Source organism: Pleurodeles waltl, chromosome 2_2 (assembly GCF_031143425.1).
Source record: "Pleurodeles waltl isolate 20211129_DDA chromosome 2_2, aPleWal1.hap1.20221129, whole genome shotgun sequence".
Classification (NCBI taxonomy): domain Eukaryota; kingdom Metazoa; phylum Chordata; class Amphibia; order Caudata; family Salamandridae; genus Pleurodeles; species Pleurodeles waltl.
The window spans coordinates 7898450-7911216 of NC_090439.1; the positions used below are offsets into that span (position 1 = coordinate 7898450).

General features: G+C 44.8%; 1 protein-coding gene across 2 annotated transcripts in view; it reads left to right on the top strand.

Moving 5' to 3' along the window:
* The window catches only part of ZNF407 (zinc finger protein 407), a 1574765-nt gene that overhangs the window by 62906 nt on the left and 1499092 nt on the right, over positions 1-12767 (top strand). The window contains exon 2 of one of the 2 annotated variants that reach the window (XM_069219420.1): positions 9281-9366. The exons of the other annotated variant lie outside the window; for it this stretch is intronic. The gene's annotated coding sequence lies outside the window, so the exon portion shown is untranslated. The remainder of the gene's footprint in view (positions 1-9280; positions 9367-12767) is intronic. 2 annotated transcript variants of the gene reach the window in all.

A 12767-nucleotide genomic window follows, 5' to 3' on the forward strand; every position in this document is an offset into this window, starting at 1 on the left:
CAGGGCCAAAATACATCTTCAGGGGGCTACTACCATGCCTCCTATGCAGGCAACAATGCCAAATGTAGAGGTAAGGGTGCCTCCTCACATGCAGCAACACCCACCACTAAACAATTAATTTCCTCTCCTGCCCCTGACCATGTAACACGTATCAGAGAGAGTTTACAGGATTTTCTACCCACATGGCAAACCTGTGGCATCAGACTCGTGGGTGTTAGCCATTATCTAACATGGGTGTTTCTCTGGAACTCACTACCACACCTAACACGCCACCTTGCACTCACAGGCTATCATTGGAACATCAAACATTGCTCAAACAGGAAGTCCAAGCTCTTCTTCTCAAAGGAGCTATAGAACCCGTCCCTCTTCAACACCAGGGCTCAGGCGTACTTCCTGATACCCTAAAAAGATGGATCTTTAGGGCCAATCCTAGATCTCAGGCCACTAAATGAGTACATCCTATTAGAGCACTTCCACATGGTCATCTTGCAAGATGTGATTCCACATCCCCTACAGGGCAACTTTATGGCTACCCTAGACCTAAAGAATTACTATTTTTGCATACCAACACACCCAGCTCATCGCAAATATCTGAGGTTTGTGGTAGGCGTAAAACATTACCAGTTCAAAGTCCTCCCCTTTCGGGGTGAATACTGCACCCCAGGTATTCACCAAGTGCCTAGCCGTGGTAGCTGCCCATCTTTGCAGACAAAAAGTCCACATATTCCTTATCTGGATGATTGACGTATCAAATCCAACGCTCATAAACAGTGTCCACAACACGCTCAAATTACAGTAGATCTGAACCACCGCTTGGGGTTCACCATCAACGTTTCCAAGTCTCCCTTACATCCTCCACAGGTTCAGCCACATCTAGGGGCTATTCTAAACACACAAATCGGATTAGCCTATCCCAATTCTGCAAGAGTCCAGAATTTTCAAACACTATTACCTCAATTTCAGACAAATCAACAACTAGTGAAGATAGTCATACGCCTCTTAAGGATGATGGCCTCCTGCATTGCCATAGTTCTGCCTGACTACACATGCGTCCATTACAGGAATATTTAGCTCGGCAGTGGTCTCAGTCACAGGGTCAGTTAGCGGATCTAGTGTTGATAGACCACTAAATTCATCACTCTCTGCAATGGTGGAGTACCAGCAACCTGTTAAAAAGGCTGCCTTTTCTCAACCCTGTTCCCCATATCACTGTCACGATTGGATTCATCACTCATGGGATGGGTGCACATTTGAAGGCTGTTGCAATACAGAGTCTCTGGGACACTAGACACTAGGGTCTCTGTTAGAAATGGGGTCTCTAGTTGGCAGTCGGTTTGCATCCTGTCCAAGTAGCGACCCTCACTCTAGTCAGGATAAAGGGAGATACCCGCTCAGATAACCCCTGCTCACCCCCTTGGTAGCTTGGCACAAGCAGTCCGGCTTATCTCAGAAGCTATCTGTAAAGCATTTGCACATAACACACAGTAATAAGTGAAAACACTACAAACCGACACCACACCAGTTTTAGAAAAATAGCCAATATTTATTATTTATAGAAAACAAGACCAAATATGATAATCCAACATACAGTAATAAAAAAATATGAATTCTGCAAGATTTACTCAAAAATGCAGTTCCTTGACGTCGATAGCTCCACCTGGCGCCGTGATCAGCAAAACCAACAGTTCAGGCCGGCTGTGGCGTTGCGGGCCAGCTATGGTGTCGGGAAAGACCCACAAACAGTACCTTGGATTTGCAGGGCATCGTGATCCTCGCGGTGAGCTCTGGAGAGCGGCGTCGCTGATGTCGCGGTGTCAGTCCTGGAGTCAGTGCAGGAGACGTCGGGCCCTTGAGGTCACACGCATTGCGCATCGAACTCCAGGCTGATTAAGTCAGGTGCGCCGGCGTGGATGGCGTCAGGGCTGCGGTGCGAAGCGGGACGATGCGACGTGCGCTGCTCACAGGTCACTGTGCAGGCAGCGGCTCCGTGACGGCGTCCAGCGGCGTCGGTGAGACCAGGGCTGCGGTGTGAAGCAGGGCGGTGCGATGTGTGGTGTCCACAGGTCACGGTGCAGGCAGCGTCGTCGTCGTTGCTGAAGCGCTGTTGTCGGTAGGCCCAGGCCAGCGGTGCGGGACGGGACGGTGCTTCATGACCCTCACGAGCGGTGTCCACAGGCCGCGGTGCAGGCAGGATGCTTGGTGTTGCTGGCTTCGGTGGACCTGGGCTGCGGTGTGGGATGGGACGGTGCTTCGTGTACCTCACAAGCGGTGTCCACAGGCCACGGTGCGGGCAGCGGCACCGGTGTCGGCAGGAGCGGTGGCGTCTGGGATGCTGCAGAGTGCCGGGGCCACAGGTCACGGTGCGAGTAGCCGCTCGGTGAAGTCGTCCGATGACGGCGTCGGTGAGACGAGGGTCGTGGTGCGAAGCGGGGCTATGCGACTCTGTGTGGAGTCGGCAGGTCACGGTGCAGGCCATCGGTGGCGTCGTAGTGGTTTCTCCTCTTGAACAGCACAAAACATGCAGTTCCCAGTGCTGCAGGTCGAGGAAACTGAAGTGTTTGGTGTCTCTTAGACTTCCAACAAGCTCTACTCCAAGCCCTTGGAGAACTTTCTCAAGCGGGACACACAGCAAAGTTCACCCTTTGCACTCTTTTCAGGCATAAGCAGCAACTGCAGGCCAGTCCAGCAAAGCAACACAGCAAAGGGACAGTACTCCTCCTTCAGCTCTTCAGCTCTTCTCCTGGGCAGAGGTTCCTCTTGATTCCAGAAAGATTCTAAAAGTCTGGGGTTTTGGATCTTCTTCTTATACCCAGTTCTGCTTTGAAGTTGGCAAACTTCAAAGCAAAGTCTCAAGTGTTTGCAAGATCCTTCCTTGTCCAGGCCAGGCGCACACCAGGGGGTCAGAGACTGCATTGCGTTAGGGCAGGCACAGTCCTTTCAGGTGTGAACGACCACTCCTCCCTCCTCTCTAGCTCAGATGGCTAATCAGGATATGCAGTCTACACCCCACCCCCTTTTGTATCACTGTCTAGAGAGGTGCAAAACAGCCCAACTGTCAAACTGACCCAGACAGACAATCCACGAACAGGCAGAGTCACAGAATGGTATAAGCAAGAAAATGCCTACTTTCTAAAAGTGGCATTTTCAAACAGACAATTTTAAAAACAACTTCACTAAGAGATGTATTTTTAAATTGTGAGTTCAGAGACCCTAAACTCCAAATTTGTATCTGCTCTGAAAGGGAATCTGCGCTTTAAGGATATTTAAAGGCAGCCCCCATGTTAACCGATGACAGAGATAGGCCTTGCACAGTGAAAACCGACTTTAGCAGTATTTCACTGTTAGGACATATAAAACACACTAGTATATGTCCTCCCTTAACCATGCACTGCAACCTGCCCCAGGGGCTACCTAGGGCCTACCTTAGGGGTGCCTGACATGTAGTAGAAGAGAAGGTTTAGGCCTGGCAAGTGGGTACACTTGCCAAGTTGAATTATCAGTTTAAAACTGCACACACAGACACTGCAGTGGCAGGTCTGAGACATGTTTACAGGGCTCCTAATGTGGGTGGCACAACCAGTGCTGCAGGCCCACTAGTAGCATTTGATTTACAGGCCCTGGGCACCTCTAGTGCACTTTACTAGGGACTTACCAGTAAATCAATCTACAGTACACTTTACACAGAGAGGATATGCACTTTAGCACTGGTTAGCAGTGGTAAAGTGCCCAGAGTCCTAAAACCAACCTAAACAGGTCAGAAAAAATAGGAGGAAGGAGGCAAAAAGACTGTGGATGACCCTGCAAAAAGGGCTATTTCCAACAGTCTCCACATCAGCTTCCTAGTGCTTCAAGCTGTTCACCTAGCATTGAAGGCATTTCTGCCTCACCTGGTTCACAAGGTTGTTGTAGTCCGGATGGACAATGACAGCCATGTACTATCTACAAAGGCTGGGGGGAGGGACACTGTCTCCACAATTATCTTGCCTATCCCAGACTACTTTGAGATGGGCTCTACATCACGATATTCACCTGTTGGCGAAATACCTTCCGGGTACAGACTATTGTGCAGACCTCCTCAGAAGGATGCCACAACAATTTCACGAGTGGAAACGCCACCCAGAAGTCCTCCTCTCATACTTTCACAGATGGAAGTTACCTCAAATAGATCTCTTTGCAACTGCAGAAAGCACAAAGGGCCAAATGTACGAAAGCTTTTTCCCATAGACACAGGATGGGTAAAATCCTTTGGTACATGTGGCCCAAAATGTCTAAACTTTGCATTGAGGTTCCCAGACCTACTATCCTAGGGAAACGCACTGTGAATGAGTTAGTCAGGAATATTTGTCTACACCTGCCTCCTCATCCCCCTCTCCTTCCTTATCTGGTTCTGGAGCTCAGACAAACTTCTCACAAAATTATTAGTGGCTCCCATTTGGGCCCGTCAACCCTCATTCACAACAATAATGAACCTCTCTGTAGTTCCCCATGAGAAGCTCCCCAACAGGCTATATCTTGTCACTCAGAACCATGGAGAAATCGGACACCCGGATCCCAAAACTCTCAACGATCTGGCTCCTGAGGTCAGAGAGTTTGGTTACCTCAGTCTACCACTTGAGTGTATGACCGTTCTTAAGCCTATAGACCTACCACCCCGTATGTCTATGTGGCAGAATGGAAACGGTTTGTCTGTTATTGTCATTCAAAAAATATCGATCCTTTCAAATCCAATGTACAAGACATCGTCTGCTACCTTCTTCATTTACAAAAATCTGGACTGACATTCACATCCACAAGATGACATCTTGCTGCAGTGACTGCCTATCTACAGAATTGACAACAAATCTCTTTATTCAAATATCGGTCATTAAATCCTTCATGGAGAGGTTCTAAAGAGTTGGCAACCTTTCTTCCAGCTCCACAGAGGGCGGTTCTCTCTATCAACCCCAAATTCCTCCCTAAAGTTGTCTGTAATTATCACCTCAATCAATCGAAGGAGTTGCCGTCTTTTTTTTTTTTTTTTCCTGCTACCAGATTCAGTTGCAGAGAAGGATTTCCACACATTAGATATTAAGAGGGCTCTTATGTTCTATGTTGATAGAACTAAAACTTTCAGAAAAACTAAACTATTTGCTTTTCCCCACCCCATAAACGAAAACCTATATCCAAATCGGGTATAGTCAGATGGATAGTTAAGTGCATTCAGGCATGTTATGCTAAAGTGAAAAGGGCTCTACCTACACCTCCCAGAGCACACTCTACTAGGACCAAAGGAGCATCCATGGCTTCCCTTGGAAACATTCCAAAAGCTTACATGTTGAAAGCAGTTACATGGTCTAAACCAGACACATTCACTAAACATTATTGTGTGGATGTTCTAGCATGCCAACAAGCGAACGTAGGTCAGACGCTGCTATGTACACTTTACAGACAATGCCCACAGATTAGCCACTGCAAGGAGGACTGCTTTAACTCTATGCAAAGTATGTGTTTCTACAGCCAGACATTCCTCAGACTGAATAAGTTACTTACCCTTTAAGCATCTGTTTGTGGCATGTAGTGCTGGAGATTCACATGCGTCCACCCTACTCCTCGGACACCAAACTGCAACTGCCATCTTGGCCAACTATATGACCCTTACTAGGTGTTATAAATTTTTATTCAGCTTAACTATCCAGCTTCACCATATGTTTTATACATGTCTGAATTTTCCCTCAAATGTTAACTCTGCTATTCCTTGTAGCAAAATGATTTCTCAAATACACCCTTACCTGGTAGCATGCCACTGAAGTTCAATATATGCACCACTTCATAACCTCCACATTTCATACGTGAAACTTCCACTCACTTCTTGCATTTTTTTTTTTTTCATGGTGCTAATGTAATCTTTCAATAAACATTCCAGTTCAGATCTGTTTGGCAAGGAATTTGAAATCAATATAGATGGGATCACATCATAAAGGGGCATCAGGGCACTTAAAAAGAAACCTGAGAGGGGTATTCTGTGACTTTCCACCCTCCCCTTGCTCCCCCAAACACAATTATTTTTTCATTACTCATTTAACCACTAGAGTGTAGCATATAATAATTTGCTTTCTCCCTTAGAGGGGTGAATGCACGTTGCTATTGTGTGCTTGGTAGAGTCTCTGATAGTTTTAAGGTGATTTCTGACTATCTTTCACACATCTCATTATAAAGATCGATTGCATGTGGCACTCAGAAAAACTGATATGAACTGGGTTGGGTTGGTAAAGGCACACCAAACTGAATCAACTAGATACCAGAGCATCTACTGTTTGTTTTGATCCGGTCCTTACAGAGGTCATAATCCACAAAGCCAGGAAATATAGGTTTGTTTAAAGATGTAGTGTGCAGACCTAGCCATTCACTGTTGTAGTTAAGCGATTTCATATTACCACATTGATTTTGAGTTTGTGTACCCCACTGTGTTTTTTCATGTGTCTTTGGTAGGTTTTAGTAGGTGGGTTCAAAATGGCAAGTCAAGGAATTCTACATCTTGCCCACCTCTCCAGGGTTTAAATAAAAGAACCCATTTCCGTTAAGTGACTGAAACATTGTACTTCACACTCACTCCTTCTCCTCAGGTTTGGCTTTGAGCTTCCACACTTTAAAGCTTGCTAAATTTGCTTTTATTAGGCATTTATGTATAATTCTAGTTCTGGTGGGTACCCCTAACTGCAGATTCCTCACATTAATACCCCCAGGCACAAGACTGGATCTGAAGATTGTTTTCAGCTTTTCCCTGGCGTCATGTGGCCCCATGTCGGCTCTGTCCAGTCCTGGATGTGATGTTGCAGCCACCATGTACCCACTGCCTCTGCGTTTCAAAGTCAGTTTCTTTCTTTATGTGCTTTCTGGCGTGCATTTAGAGTTCCCTCCCTCAATTTCTGTCATTTGGCAGCAAATATTTTAGAAAACATTTCACCAGTGTGCAAGGGACATATCTCCCCCTATAATGATGAGATTCATACCCTTTAAGGATTTCCATAAACAGATGTCAGTGACAGTGATAAACGTGCAGATGATCTGTCTCTGATGTATGGGCTCACTGCATAGCTCGAAGTCATGCGACAGATGCCCTTGGATTAGCACAATGGCCGTCTCAGACCACTAAGCCAAGTTCTGTGCCAGTGAGCACTGTAGGAAAGCTTGGAAGGCCTGGTCCCGGTCAAATTCTAGGACGCGTTCAGTCTCAAGCCTGCTGCCAAGAAAGATCTTCATCCCACTCCAAGTCTTCAAAAGACAAGAAACCTAAAAAGTCAAAACATGGCTTCCCTTATTATCACCAATTCCATCAGGAGAGGTTGTGTGTACGTCATTGTGCCTCAAGATCTTGGTCGCCTACCACAGCAAAACTAACTTCTACCTTAGTCTTGATCCAGCTGACGTTCCTGGTTCCATTGGCAATGCTAGAGCAAATTCAGGTCTTTAAAGAGGCGATGCAGCAAGATTTTGGTACCCTTCTGGATTCCTCTGCTGCACCTTGGGGTCCTGTTGATTTGAGAAAGACTCAAGTCTGGCTACTGCTGTCGAATTAGTCCCTGACACACACTGTATCTCTCAACCCTGCTCAGGGGTCTGCCACAACTTCAGGTCTGATACCTGTTGCTACACCTACCCTAGTGCCAACTAATGCACCTGTCAACGAGTCTGGAGGGCAAACTATTAGTCATTTTGGTCTCTGAATGAATCCGCCAAGACCATGATGACATTTGCACCCACCTCGACCTATCCCACAGTATTTTGATTCTGACACTCTTCCATTGCCACATAGACTTTCGGACCCAAGCCACGAGACGACGACAGTGGCAATTGTGATTTGCACAAACATGAAAATCTATTTCTGAACCTCCAGGAGGTTAGTGGCCTTGACACCTCTCCCACCACAGGACTTACTACCCCACTTGACCTCTCTATAGAGGAATCCACTTCACTTGCCATGGTGATTAGAAGAACAGCAAAAGTTCTTCAGGTTCTCTCACTGGAAGTAAAACACATATGCTTATGGAAGTACTGCAGCCAGTGCAGACCTCTTCAGAACCACTGCTCCCATTCAGTGAAGCCCTCACAGACACCCTCTTGAGCACCTGGCCTAAGCCAGGATCTTCCCTCCTCTGTCAATATAAAAATACCACAATGGCCCAGACAAGCTTCGGGGTATCCCTCTTCCTCCTGCAGCACCCAACACCAGATAGCCTCGTGGCTCAGGCTTCTATCACCAACTCACCCCAAATGTATTCTCAGAAACTCTGCCAGACGGAGAGTCACAACATATGGAGGCATTTGAAAAAAGAATGTTCACCTGCCAGCCTGGCCCTTCAATCTGTGAACTCAATCTGCCTCCTGGAGTGTCACTTGCATGTGTTGTGGGGTATGGTGAACAAGATTTTGCCTGCTGTCCCAGAAGACCTTTGTGCTAACCTCCAGCACTGAACTCAGAAAGGTTGAGGTGTGGCAAAGTACTAGATTGGGCCTGGACACTACGGACTGTCTGGGTACGGTACTTGATTTCAGCTTGGTGCTTCAGCATCATGGATACCATCAACAGACTTATCTAGCAATTTTCAACAGTCCCTTATGTACCGTGTCTTTGGTGATAAGGTAAATTCTGCACTACAGTGCTTCAAAGAAAGCAAAGCAACAGCACGCCCTCTTGGCCTTACACTTGGCATTCTGTGCATAATCAAGCCTTACCTCTTACACTACACTTTCCACTCCAGGTAGTTGCCCTATCACGCAACAACATGGCTGCCAACCTATTAACTGTCATCCCAGAGTACTCACTCATGAAACTAAATAGTGTAGACCATACAAACAACCTGGTTGATCATTAATCACAGGAAGCAGAAACACATCTCTCAATCTTATGGCAATGGTTCTCTCTCCAGCACAGATCTGTTCAAAGCATTCTGTGGGACGAATGACTGATGTTAATATTTACATTTTGTTAATGATTGACATGATTTAAACTCGTAAGAAAAATATTAAATATTTTCTTTAAACATGTTGAAAAATCTAATTAGATGGACTTTAGCTAATCTTCGCAAGGAGCAAATTCTGTTACTTATCCATACTGTGTCAATGAGCAGTTACCAAATGATTTTGTACTTTACCACATTTTGGAATGTGACATACCAGCACATGTACAGCTAGCACCTGAAAGCTTGGTTTGGGTGCAAGTTGGAGAAGGCAATTTTTGTAAATTTAGCTCCATCTGCTTTTGAGAACGTTTCTCATTTTCTTTCTCTTTTCTATTTATTAGGACAGATGGTGGTTATGGTTGCTGTAAATATGAAGACCACACTGTACAAAGCACATATATCATCCTGACTCTTATTCTAGGACCAGGTAGATATATTTTTCACTTGTCACTGTAGAATTATACTAGTCTGCTGCCGTCATCTATAATGTAGCTGCTTTGGTTGCCTGCCTTTTGTTTGTCTTTTCAATTAACATGATTTGTTATACTGTCTTACTGTTTAAAGTTTGATTTCAGAATGTAGATCCCAACGTATGAAGGTGGGTTTGCAAACCAGACTAGTTCCCAAATGAGTGTGTGTCCCGACTAAGTTTTGCTAAGCAACTGATGTATTAACCAGCAGCATTGCCTATTTGCAGGAAGCACAGGTACTCTGGGCTTATAATTTTTTATGCTGCGGAATTCCTTTACACAGCCCCCTATGAATTCTTCAAATTGTAAGGATGGATGTCTGCCATGAACAGCAGAGCCCAGTTCCTACATTAACATTAATTGAATATCAACTTTGAAGGAACCTATCTCCCTTCAAAAGAAAAAGTAAGCATTTAATGAATGACATGCAGGCGCCCCCCCCCCCCCCCCATTCCATTGATCACTGCTGGTCACCCTCACCCACCCAACACACCTCCCCCACCCACCTTGCCCCGGGCCAAAGGCTGACATTCACAAGGCTGAAGATATCCTGTGTGAATAGCACCACTTTATGAATGTTTTACCATCCTCTTTCGAGTCTTGGTAAAAAAGTGAGTGTTTTGCAGATACAATTTGTCACTAATCACTGCTTATCGATTCACAAAGCAGAAGTTGAGAACCTGCTTCAAACACCCTTTCTTTGCAGTTCAGTATGGGTCACAAAGTGCACCTTGCGAGTCAGAAACAATTTGGAAATGTACTTCTGACTTGCAAAGTACACTTTGTACCTTGTGACACATTGCTGCGTAGTCACAAGCTGGTGATTTTGCCAATGGAAGGCTTTGTGACTCCATAAAAGCTTCCTTAATGTGGTCCATAATCCTTATTTGTTTTTTCATGCATACATATATACGGGATGGGAGGCTGTTAACTAGTCTGTTGTCCGTTTATGCTTTCTCATCACTATCATTCCTTTTATTTGTTTTGCCTATACATTTTAACCCTTTCGCTGCCAGGCATTTTCTCCCTCCTGTGCCAACCATTTTTGGCTATCTGGGTAGTTTGCGCATAGGCCCTCATAATTTTTTATCCACAGAAGCTATCCACGCCAAATTTGCATCATTTTTTTCCAACATTCTGGGGATTTTAAAGATACCCAGAGTTTGTGGGTTCCCTTGGGGAGAATTAGCCAAAATACAGCTAAAATGTGGGTTTTTTGAGAAAAATTGGAAAAAGGTGCTGCAGAATAAAGTATCAGATTTTTTTCCCTGCAAACGGCATGAACAATGGGTTTGTGGTGCTAAAATCACCATCTTCCCAGCTTTCAGGAACAGGCAGACTAGAATCAGAAAACCACATTTTTCCAACACCATTTTGGCATTTTACTGGAACATACCCCATTTTACTATTTTTTTTGTGCTTTCAGCCTCCTTCTAGTTAGTGACAGAAATGAGTGTGAAACCAGTGGTGGATCCCGGACAACTAAACATTTCTGAAAAGTAGACAAGAGTCTGGATTCAGCAAGGGGTCATTTGTGTGGATCCTTCAAGGTTTTCCTATAGAAAGTAACAGTTGAAATAAAAATATATTGAAATTGAGTTGAAAAAACAGCCATTTCAGTCTTTGTTTTCTTCTGTAACTTTTTACAACAATGGCAGATTTTTGAAAGCAATATACCATTACGTCTGCTGGACCCTTCTGGCCGTGGAAATATATAGGGCTTGTAGGTTCATCAAGCATCCAAGGTACCCAGAGTCAATAAATGAGCTGCACCGTGTAATGGGTTTTCATTATATAACGAGCCTGCAGCAATTCATTTGGTAAAATATAAAGAATGAAAAATAGGTATCAAGGAAACCTTTGTATTTCCATAATGGGCATAAGATAAGGAGTTTAGAAGCAGTGGTTATTTGCCCATCTCTGAATTCAGGGGTCCCCATCTTAGCATGTGAATTATAGGGCATTTCTCAAAATTACTTCTTTCTTACACACTGTCTTACATTTGGAAGGCAAAAATGTAGAGAAGGACAATTGGCAATAACATGCGTTTTTCTATCCTGTGTTTCCCCAAGTCTCCTGATTAAAAAATGGTACCTCACTTGTGTGGGTAGGCCTAGTGCCCGCAACAGGAAAAGCCCCAAAACACAACATGGACACATCACATTTTTCCATTAAAAACTGACGTGTTTTTTGCAAAGTGCCTAGCGGTGGATTTTGGGCTGCAGCTCAGCTGTCACTTAGGTAAACGTACCAAACCTGTACATTTTTTAAAACTAGACACATAGGGGAATCCAGGATGGGGTGACTTGTGGGCTTTCACCAGCGCCTGTTACCCAGAATCCTTTGCAAACCTCAAAATCTGGCACAAAAAACACTTTTTCCTCACATTTTGGTGATGGAAAGTTTTGGAATCTGAGGGGAGCTACAAACTTTCCACCCAGCATTCCCCCCAAGACTCCCGGTATAAATGGTACCTCACTTGTGTGGGTAGGCCTAATTCCCACTATAGGCAATGCCCCAAAACACACTCTGGACACATCACATTTTTCTAATGAAAACAGATGCGTTTTTTGCAGAGTGCCTAACTGTAGATTTTGGCCTCTAGCTCAGCCAGCACCTAGGGAAATGTAGGAGGCTGGCCTGGTTTGTAGTGGGTACCAAAGTTACTTACACCAGGTATAGTTACTCCTTATTAGTGAAATGTAGTCAGTGCCTAGAAGCCAGGCTGTCTAGAGGTAGCTGTAGGCAGAGCAGCCAAAGCTGAACTAGGAGAGGTGCAAAGCTCTTGCAGTACTGCTGTAGTCACACAGTACTCACACACATGAAAGGCAATACTCAGTGTTACAAAAATAAAGGTACTTTATCTTAGTGACACAAGGCCAAAAATACTTTGGAGGCTATACTCCCTTAGGAGGTAAGTCAATCATACAGTATATACACTAGTAACCAAAAGCAGGTAAGTATACTGTAGGAAAACAGTGCAAATAGTGAAAATCACAATAGGTTGCAATGTGCCTAGGGAGAACACAAACCATATACTAAAATAGTGGAATACGAAAGCCGGTTTCCCACCTAGGCAAGTGTAGTGTGTAGAGGGGCGCTGGGAGTGTAAGAAAACACTAAATGTAAGTAAAATACCCCACCACAGAGCCCAGGAAAGCAGGAATAAAACACAGCATGTTTCCTAAAACACACTAGAAGTCATGATAGAAGATAGTGCAAGAACCAGAAGAGACTACAAGACACCAACAATGGATTCCTTGACCTGAAGACCTGTGGAAGAAGGGGACCAAGTTCAAGAAGCACTGAAGAGTCCAGGGAGAACAGGAGCCCCTGCTAACCCAGATAAAGGTGCAAA